Raw genomic sequence first — 8583 nt, 5'->3', positions numbered from 1 at the left:
TGAAACGGGAGATTTCGTGGCCTGTGACACAGGAGCATTGAAGCGTCCACTGCGCGTATATTATACTCATTCAGCAGTCCTGGTTCGAGCAGGATCACATTGTTGGACGCTGTCCGATTATTGGCGGCTAGATACTCCGCCTCGTAACCAGTTCCTCACTTCTGCTTCTACCTTGAGGAATCGCCTTTGCTAACTTTAGGACGGGAGATGCCCGCACCGCCGGCCACAGATCTATGTTTGGGTTCCATTTCTTTGGACAGGTTTTTGGGCTCGTTATGACAAGTAACGTCCTTGAGCCGACTTTGAGCAGGGAGTACATCTTGTGCGTCTTTATGCCAGCCATTCGGGCTACCATGCATGGTTTGCCTTATCAATTGCGCCGAGGCATTTCTTTGCCCTATGCTAGCTTTACAATTCCAATTCCAACACTTTTTCTGCACCAGGCACGGAGAGTGCGGCCGTGCTCTTCATGAGATGCACAAGATTTTCTAGGTCTGCCCATGGGACAGATGCTATACCAGGAGTACTTTCCTCCAACATGAGTTGAGTTCATGCTGCAAGGATCGCGATGCTCCGACCTACGAGGACCTTATGGGACCTCACTTGTCATTTTATCACATTCTTGCGGCCCAGTCTAAGCCTAGCGAGAGGACCCCAAAGCAAATGTGAGCCTGAAGCAGTTCGCATCGATATTGTGTTCACGGAATCTGTGAGAGACCATTCCTGGTGAAGCTATTCGTGAACTAGCACCACTGCACTCCTTCATAGTTACATGAGTTATCTGTAAGAAGACTGACGCCCGCCTCCTATACCAATAGCACTCCTGAGAGCGGCTTTCCTGCAGGACCAATTCAGATCATTTTTATTCCATGCCGACTGCGCCGATTCGTTCCGATGACCCTCCTTGCGGTTATCTCGCCATCTGTTGAAGAAATGTGTGTCCCGTATCAGTCTTGTACCGCTCTAGCACTGGCAAGTCTCTATCCTGGCCGTTCAGCTTGTCGCTACAAGACAGGAACTTTCGCTTCTTCCGGTTGCATGGTGGCTAACATTCATCGATGGGCTTCGACAGATTCTGGTGTGCTTTTTTACCGAGAGATAATGATAAACCGACTCAGAGTCCGTATCCATTAAGGTGGAGCTCCGAGATTTATTTGAATGCTTTGCGTTCGTCCTTCATCGTTCTGATATTGATTGTCTCAGGTACGAATGCCATAGACCAGCTCTTCCCTTTCATACAGTCTTGCTTTTGAGGAATGGCGAGGTTCGGAGGGTCGGAGATTTTCCCTGATATTCAGGAGTTTCAGCTACGAGTCACAAGTGCTTGGGCATTTTCTCCACTTCTCCGCATTTCCCAGGCCCGGCTTTACGTTGCGGAACCAAGAAAACCCCTTGACGAAGACGAGGAACAGTCGCGTATTCGTCACGAGATTCGTTCGCATGAGAGAATTTACTGTATTATAACTATATATATCATATATATATTATATATATTTATAGTATATATATATATATATATATAGTGTGTGTGTGTGTGTGTTTGCGATCTCACTTACTGTGACTTAAAAGCTCTCCTCCTGATATCAAAAATGTCGAGACGAGGATGTGGACGAGGTTAAACTCGTACCTAGAGAGCTGGGCAAGCAGAGCCCGAGCCACAGCCGGCTCCACAGTATCTGATCGACTTCATGACGTCGTTTGCAATAAGATTTTCCAACACTCGAGGAATGAGTGGCAATCCAGATTCCACCAATTCTACCACCACCTAAAGTTCCATCACCAGTCGTACAAAGTCGTGCCTATTGAAGAGTCAATACTGACGATTACACCATCGCCACATCTAGCTATTAATAGAGCCGCAGATCAGAAAACTTGGCTCGGTAAGATTAAGGAAGATATTTGTAGGCTGTCTAAAAATCACTGCAAATAACTGATCCTCCATCAAACACTAATGATGGAAGTTACAATCTGATGACTTCCAGAAGGCTATAATTTGAAGACTTTCACGTAGATCGATGAAGGTTACAATCTAACGACCTTCATAACAACCGATAAAAGTTCTAGTTCAACAGCCTTAACAATCAACATCGGGAGTTATAATCTAACGACTCTCATATTTTCAAGGAGACAAGATGAAGATTACAAGATGACAGTCTTTGCAACGCTCTAGAAAAAAAGACCACAAATTGATGGTCTCTTCACATCAAAACGCAGAGGTCATCCCTGAGTTTCACCATCAAAACACAGAGGTCATCCTTGTATTACACCATCAAAACACAGAGGTCATCTCTGTGTTACAACATCAAAACGCAAAGGTCATCCCCAGCGCTCCAATTAAAAATGCAGAGTTCATCTCTGCGTCCCAACTCTGTGTTTCAGATTTATAACACAACGCGACCTGTGCGTTCAGCCACCAAAATTTGCCCAACTCTGCGTTTCAAGTCTAAAATGCAGAGTTTGGACCCTGAACGCTATTTTTCAGCATTTGACTCGTTCAAAGCACGAACTGAACGGGTTCAAAATAGTTTTCCCCATGATTTGGGGAGCTGTTTAAGGGGGCGGTTACACCCCATTCAGCCCCACTTAGGAGCGAATTAAGGGGGCGGTTATACCCCTTAATCCCCTATAAATAGTGGGAAACTCAATTGAGTTCGGGTTCTCGGATTGATCCTTCGGTCCTTCGACTTGGCAGCAAAGAAGAGATCATTGGCTTTTTTTTGGGGGGGGGGGATTGCTGGAACTTTGAAGATCGACAACAGGAGCTTTCTTCATCCTTGGCTTATAAACCGATTTTGGTTAAATTAACTCTTTCATAGAGTTTCAAACTCGTTCAGAGTTATCAACTCGTTTAGAGTTATCAACTCGTTCGAAGTTTTAAAACTTGTTTTGCAAGTTCTGCACAGCGTCAAAACGTAAGGAGAAGATATCGTTCCAGTGAATTGAGACGTCGGATCGTCAACGGAGAGCAAGTTCGACGTAAGTATTCGAAGGAAGCACTCCATCACCACCGTGAAGAACCCAGAATTAAACAAAGGGGAGGATTCAAATCAATTCTCTTCTCTTTTGTAATCGAGAATTCAAATTGTAATTGAGATAGAGAGAATAAAATCAAATACGATTCTTTCATCGTTTTCTTATTACAAATTTTCCATCGAACAATATTAGAAGCTGAGAGCATCAGAATTTTAGGACACATCAGATTCAGTTATAGCCTATAAATAGAAGGAATATATGGGAAATATTATTTTTAATAGGTTTAACACCGACTCATTACAGAAGCAGAGGTTAGTTATATTCAGCTTAAAGGGAGGCGTCAGAGGATAGCACCGAGTTTAGTTTAAGTCGAAGCAGCGACTGTCGCTTGGAGGATTTCACCTACTTTTTTTTTACGAACAATATGTACCAGGAGTGGTAAGGAGCAAGAAAGAGTTAGAGCTAGCCCGATTGGAACAAGGAGACATACCTGTAGTTAATCATGAATCAGGACGACATTGTGATAAGGGCAAGGGCAAGAGACCTTTTAAAGGGCTTGGAGGACCCTAACAACGGGGTAAGAATTTTCACCATCAGTAGCAAGACCTTCTAAGAAGGGGTCACAACATGATTCGAGAGTGTCGCAGCAGCGCAGGATTCAGGGTACGTGTTACAACTGCAACAAGATCGGACATATGGCCAAAGATTGTCATAGTGCACCTACAGGAGACTAGCATGGCAGAGGCCAGGGCCAGTAGTAGGGTCGAGGACACAGTCAGTAGCAGAATCGCGGTTAGGGTCAGCAGTCTCAGGGCCAAAGTTACGGCCAGCAGCAGAGGATTGAAGTGCCACCGACCGTTCTGAGATTTAGGGGCTAGCAGGCCAGACTTGTATTATCCAGGAGATTCCTGAGGGACGGGTAGTCCCATAGATTCCACCGCCAGTAGCACAGCAGTCGCCAGTCATCGACAGAGTTTATGCAATCGTACCGTGTGATCACGGTGCGTGTGGAGCCATAGTGGAAGATACTTTCTTAGTAAATTCCTTTCCAGCTTGGATCTTGCTCGATTTAGGAGCTTCGCATTCTTTTATCTCTCATACCTTTATGGATAGATTCCAGTCGGTAGCTGATGCGGCATAATTATGTCCCAAAATTGTAAGTGCACAATTGATCAAGTTATAGTATAAAAATATCGATCCCACGAGGAAGGTGATTTTAAGAGATTATTAGAAATGGTTCTTATGTTTTGTGCGTGACAATTAGGAATAAAAAATAAGTGTGATTGTGATGAGTGGTTGTTTTGATTTATGTGCAAGAGATAATAAATTGAATTTTAGAGAAGAAAGAATCAAAGAATAAATGAAATCACAAGGCAAGAAAGAAGAATGAATAAAATCAAGAAATAAACCAAGAATGAAAAGAAAATTTAAGAAAGTGAAGATGGAGGATTTAAAAGAGAGAAGAAATCTAGAATATAATCCACTAACCAAATTCAATTACAAAATATAAACTATTCTCTTTTTATCATATTTCAACTTAGATTTATTAAGCATAGATTATCAAACCATTTAAGGAAAGTGTAACCTATCAAATTATCAACTAAGTAAAAATTACTATTCATTTAAAAAGAACAACAATATGATAATAATCCTAGAATTCATAAGCATAACCTATCAAACCATTTAAGATAAGCATAGATTATCAAATTCTTCTTCTACTGATTAGTTCTCTAGTTGATTATCCTAAACATGAATATTTTAAGTGCAAGAGAATAATTCATACAATATAAAGAAAATTAGACTAGTTTCATATTATTCTAAACTTCCTACAAGAATTAAATTCACATCTTTAAGAAATAAAAACAAGAAAAAGAACTAATTACAAAAATAAAAAGAAAAGAAAAATCTAAACTATAAACAAGAAATAAATCTAATTACAAAGAAAAATAAAAATCTAAAATACAAAATAAATTGCAGAAATTAAATACGAGAAAAATAAATCTACTCTACAAATTAAAGTGCAAAAAGAAATAAAAAAGACAAGAAAATAAATCTACACTACAAGCATGAATTTAAATCTAACTAATAAGCAATAATAAAGAAATTACTAAAAAGAAATAAAAGAGAAAAGAAATGCAAACCTTCAATCTGCTCTTCAACTCCATCCTCATCATTCAACAAAGAGGAGAAAGAACAAATTTAAAGAGGGAAAAATTATTATTATTAATTACAACTAAAGTTACAATTTTTGGAAGGCCTTCTCAATTAAGAGTAGCCCTCCTCTCCAAAAGGAGTTTACAAAATTTTCACACCTCTAACCCCTCACTCTCTACCCCTATTTATAGTAATCTTCAATGAATATGAGCCATTGGATTTGTCTTGAGCCCATACAGGCATCGATGCCTGCATCGATACCCCTATCGATGCTGGCATCGATGTCAGCTTCTCTCCTTTTGCTGTCTGCCGAATTCTTCTTCCATTGGCTTTTGGGCTTGGATTTTGGGCTTTTGCTTGGACTTTTGGGCTTGGCATTTTCTCTTGAATTTCCATTGGGCTTTGATTTATTTCTTCATTAAATATTTGAAAGAATTCATTGGCTTCATGGGCTTCATTTCTTCATTAAATCAAGGGCTTTTTGTTGAGAGATTGGAGTTTGAGATTTATTATTCATTAACCTGCAATTAAACATAAAAATAGTTATTAGTGGTATATTTATTCATATAAAATAGATAATGAGGGTATAAAACTGTAATAAAATGTGATTATCAGTAGCATATCTTTTAGATGTACCATTATCCGTCTCTACTTCTTTATGGGATGTATTCCTATTAGAGAGTATTTGTAGGAAATATGTCATCAGTCTAGATAAGTCAGAGTTTATCATTGATCTAATCATTTTGCAGATGTCGGATTTTTAAATCATTCTTAGTACAGATTGACTATCATCTTACCAGTCAGTATCGACTGTTTTGCTAGAACAGTTAGCTTACGAGCGTCCGATGGGTCTGAGTTAATCGTAGCGACCTCACAGGACAACTAGTTTGTGGAGTCATTTCTAGCGTACATCTAGGAGGTGATGCTAAGGGATCAGAGTGCTAATTTGTGTGAGACTAAAGTCATCTTAGATTATCAGGATGTCTTTCAGAACATACCTGGGTTACCTCCTGTAAGAGAGGTTGAGTTCTACATTGAGTTGTAGCCAGGCACAACACCGATATCCTAAGCACCCTATCGTATGGCACCTGCTTAGATGAGGGAGCTATAGACTCAGCTAGATGAGCTTTTATCTTAGGGTTTTATTCACCGGAGTCATTCTCAGTAGGGAGTACCGGTTCTTTTCGTGAAGAAGGACGATAGTATGTGCCTATGTATAGATTATCGTGAGTTGAACAAGGTCACTATCCGGAATAGGTATCCACTATCGAGGATTGATGACTTGTTCGACCAACTGCAGGGAGCGTAACATTTCTCTAAGATTGATCTTCGTTCTGGCTATTATCAGTTGCGAGTTCGGGAGATAGATATTCCCAAGACCGCTTTTCTGACTCGATATAGATCCTTCGAGTTTCTTATCATGTCATTTGGGTTGACTAATGCACCCGCTAAATTCATGGATTTGATGAACTGGGTTTTTCATTGATATTTGGACAAATTCGTGATCGTATTCATCGACGATATTCTTATCTATTCGAGATTGGAGGCAGAGCACGAGCAACATCTTCGATTGGCATTGCAAACATTACAAAAGCATCAGTTATACGCTAAGTTTAGCAAGTACGAGTTTTGGCTTTCTGAAGTTAGATTTTTGGGTCACGTCATTAGCAAGGAGGGTATTGTTGTAGACCCAGCGAAGGTGGAGGCAGTACTTGATTGGGAGCCGCTGAAGATCATTTTAGAGATTCGTGGTTTCTTAGGTTTGGCAAGCTATTATAAGAAGTTCATTCAGGATTTCTCAGACATTGCGATGCCACTTACATGCCTTATGAAGCAGGGTGTATAGTTTGTTTAGGGCACAAAATGCTAAGAAGCCTTTTAGACTTTGAAGGCTAAGTTGACTACAGCGCCGATATTGATCATCCTGAGCAATGATAAGACATTTGTCGCCTATACGGATGCATCGTTATCGGTTCTAGGAGGTATTTTGATGCAGACCCAGAGAGTAGTGGATTATATTTCATGGCAGTTAAGGACTCATGAGCAAAACTATTCCACACATGACTTGGAGTTAGCAGCAGTGGTCTTCGCCTTGAAGACGTGGAGGCATTACCTCTATGGGGTACAGTTTGAGCTGTTCACAGACCACCAGAACCTGAAGTATCTCTTTTCTCAAAAGTAACTCAACCAGAGACAACGGCGACGGGTCGAGCTCATCAAGAATTATGAGTTCACAATTCAGTACCATCCGGGGAAGGCGAACATCGTAACGGACACGTTAAGCAGGAAGCATCACAATCAGATTTTAGCTTTGAGATGTTCATTATATCGAGATCTTCGTACCCTTAGCCAATTCGATTTGATGCCAGAGATAGGCAGGAGTAGCGCATTTTTAGGAACTTTAGCCGTTCAACCATCTTAGACTAATAGGGTGGTCAGAGCTCAGCTAGAGGACTCTTGGATTCAAACCTGAAAGGAGGAGATTTCCAAAAAGCCAAAGGCTAATTGGACCGTTAGAGCAGATGGAGGACTTCAAATGAAGAGCCGATTAGTGATGCCAAGTAATCCACAGCTGAAGAAAGACTTATTTAATGAGGCGCATCGTACCAGGTAAATAGTACATACAGGCATAACTAAAATGTACAAGGACCTGAAGAGATACTTTTGGTGGAGCGGCATGCGTAGGATATTGCAGAATATGTGGCTAAATGTTTTATCTGCCAGCAAGTGAAGGTAAAATATCAGAGACCAGGAATCCTACAGCTTTTACCCATTCTGGAGTGGAAGTAAGCAGATAATTCTATGGACTTCATTGTAGGATTGTCGAAATTGAAGAAGGGGAACGATTCGGTTTGGGTGATAGTTGATCAGTTGACAAAGTCAGCATACTTCATACCAGTGAAGATGACTTACACGGCGGAGACTTATGTGAGGATATTCATCTAGGAGATAGTGAGATTGCATGAAGTTCTAGAGACGATTGTATCAGGTTAATGCTCAGTTTTCACTTCATATTTCTAAAGGAGCTTCCAGAATTCTTTCGGTAGTTAGTTGTCATATTCTAGTATTTTCCACCCACAGACAGATGGACAAACGGAGAGAGTCAACCAAGTGTTAGAGGACATGTTACGGGTATGTGTCATAGCTTTCCAGGGCAGCTAAGAGGACCATATTCCACTGATTGAGTTTGCTTATAACAATAGTTATCAAGCGACTATTGGCATGGCATCATATGAGGTATTATACGGGAGAACTTGTAGATAGCCTATTTTTTTAGCAGAACCAAATGACAGCTTACTACTCAGGCCAGAGCTCGTGAGACAAACTATAGAGAAGGTAGCAATAATTTAGGAGCGCATTCTTGCAGCACAGAGTCATCAAAAGAGTTTCAAAGATCAGAGACGACGATCATTAGAGTTCCAAGTTAGGGATTATGTATTGTTGAAAGTATCACCA

At 40.6% G+C, this 8583-nt stretch overlaps 1 pseudogene; it reads right to left on the bottom strand.

Annotated features, from left to right (window-relative positions):
* Positions 1–7375, bottom strand: part of LOC109831699 — a 17671-nt pseudogene extending 10296 nt beyond the window's left edge.

This window comes from Asparagus officinalis, chromosome 1 (genome assembly GCF_001876935.1).
Source record: "Asparagus officinalis chromosome 1, Aspof.V1, whole genome shotgun sequence".
NCBI classification, from domain to species: Eukaryota; Viridiplantae; Streptophyta; class Magnoliopsida; order Asparagales; family Asparagaceae; genus Asparagus; species Asparagus officinalis.
Note: the sequence above shows the minus strand (reverse complement) of the source record. Positions and strands in the feature narration are given on the sequence as shown.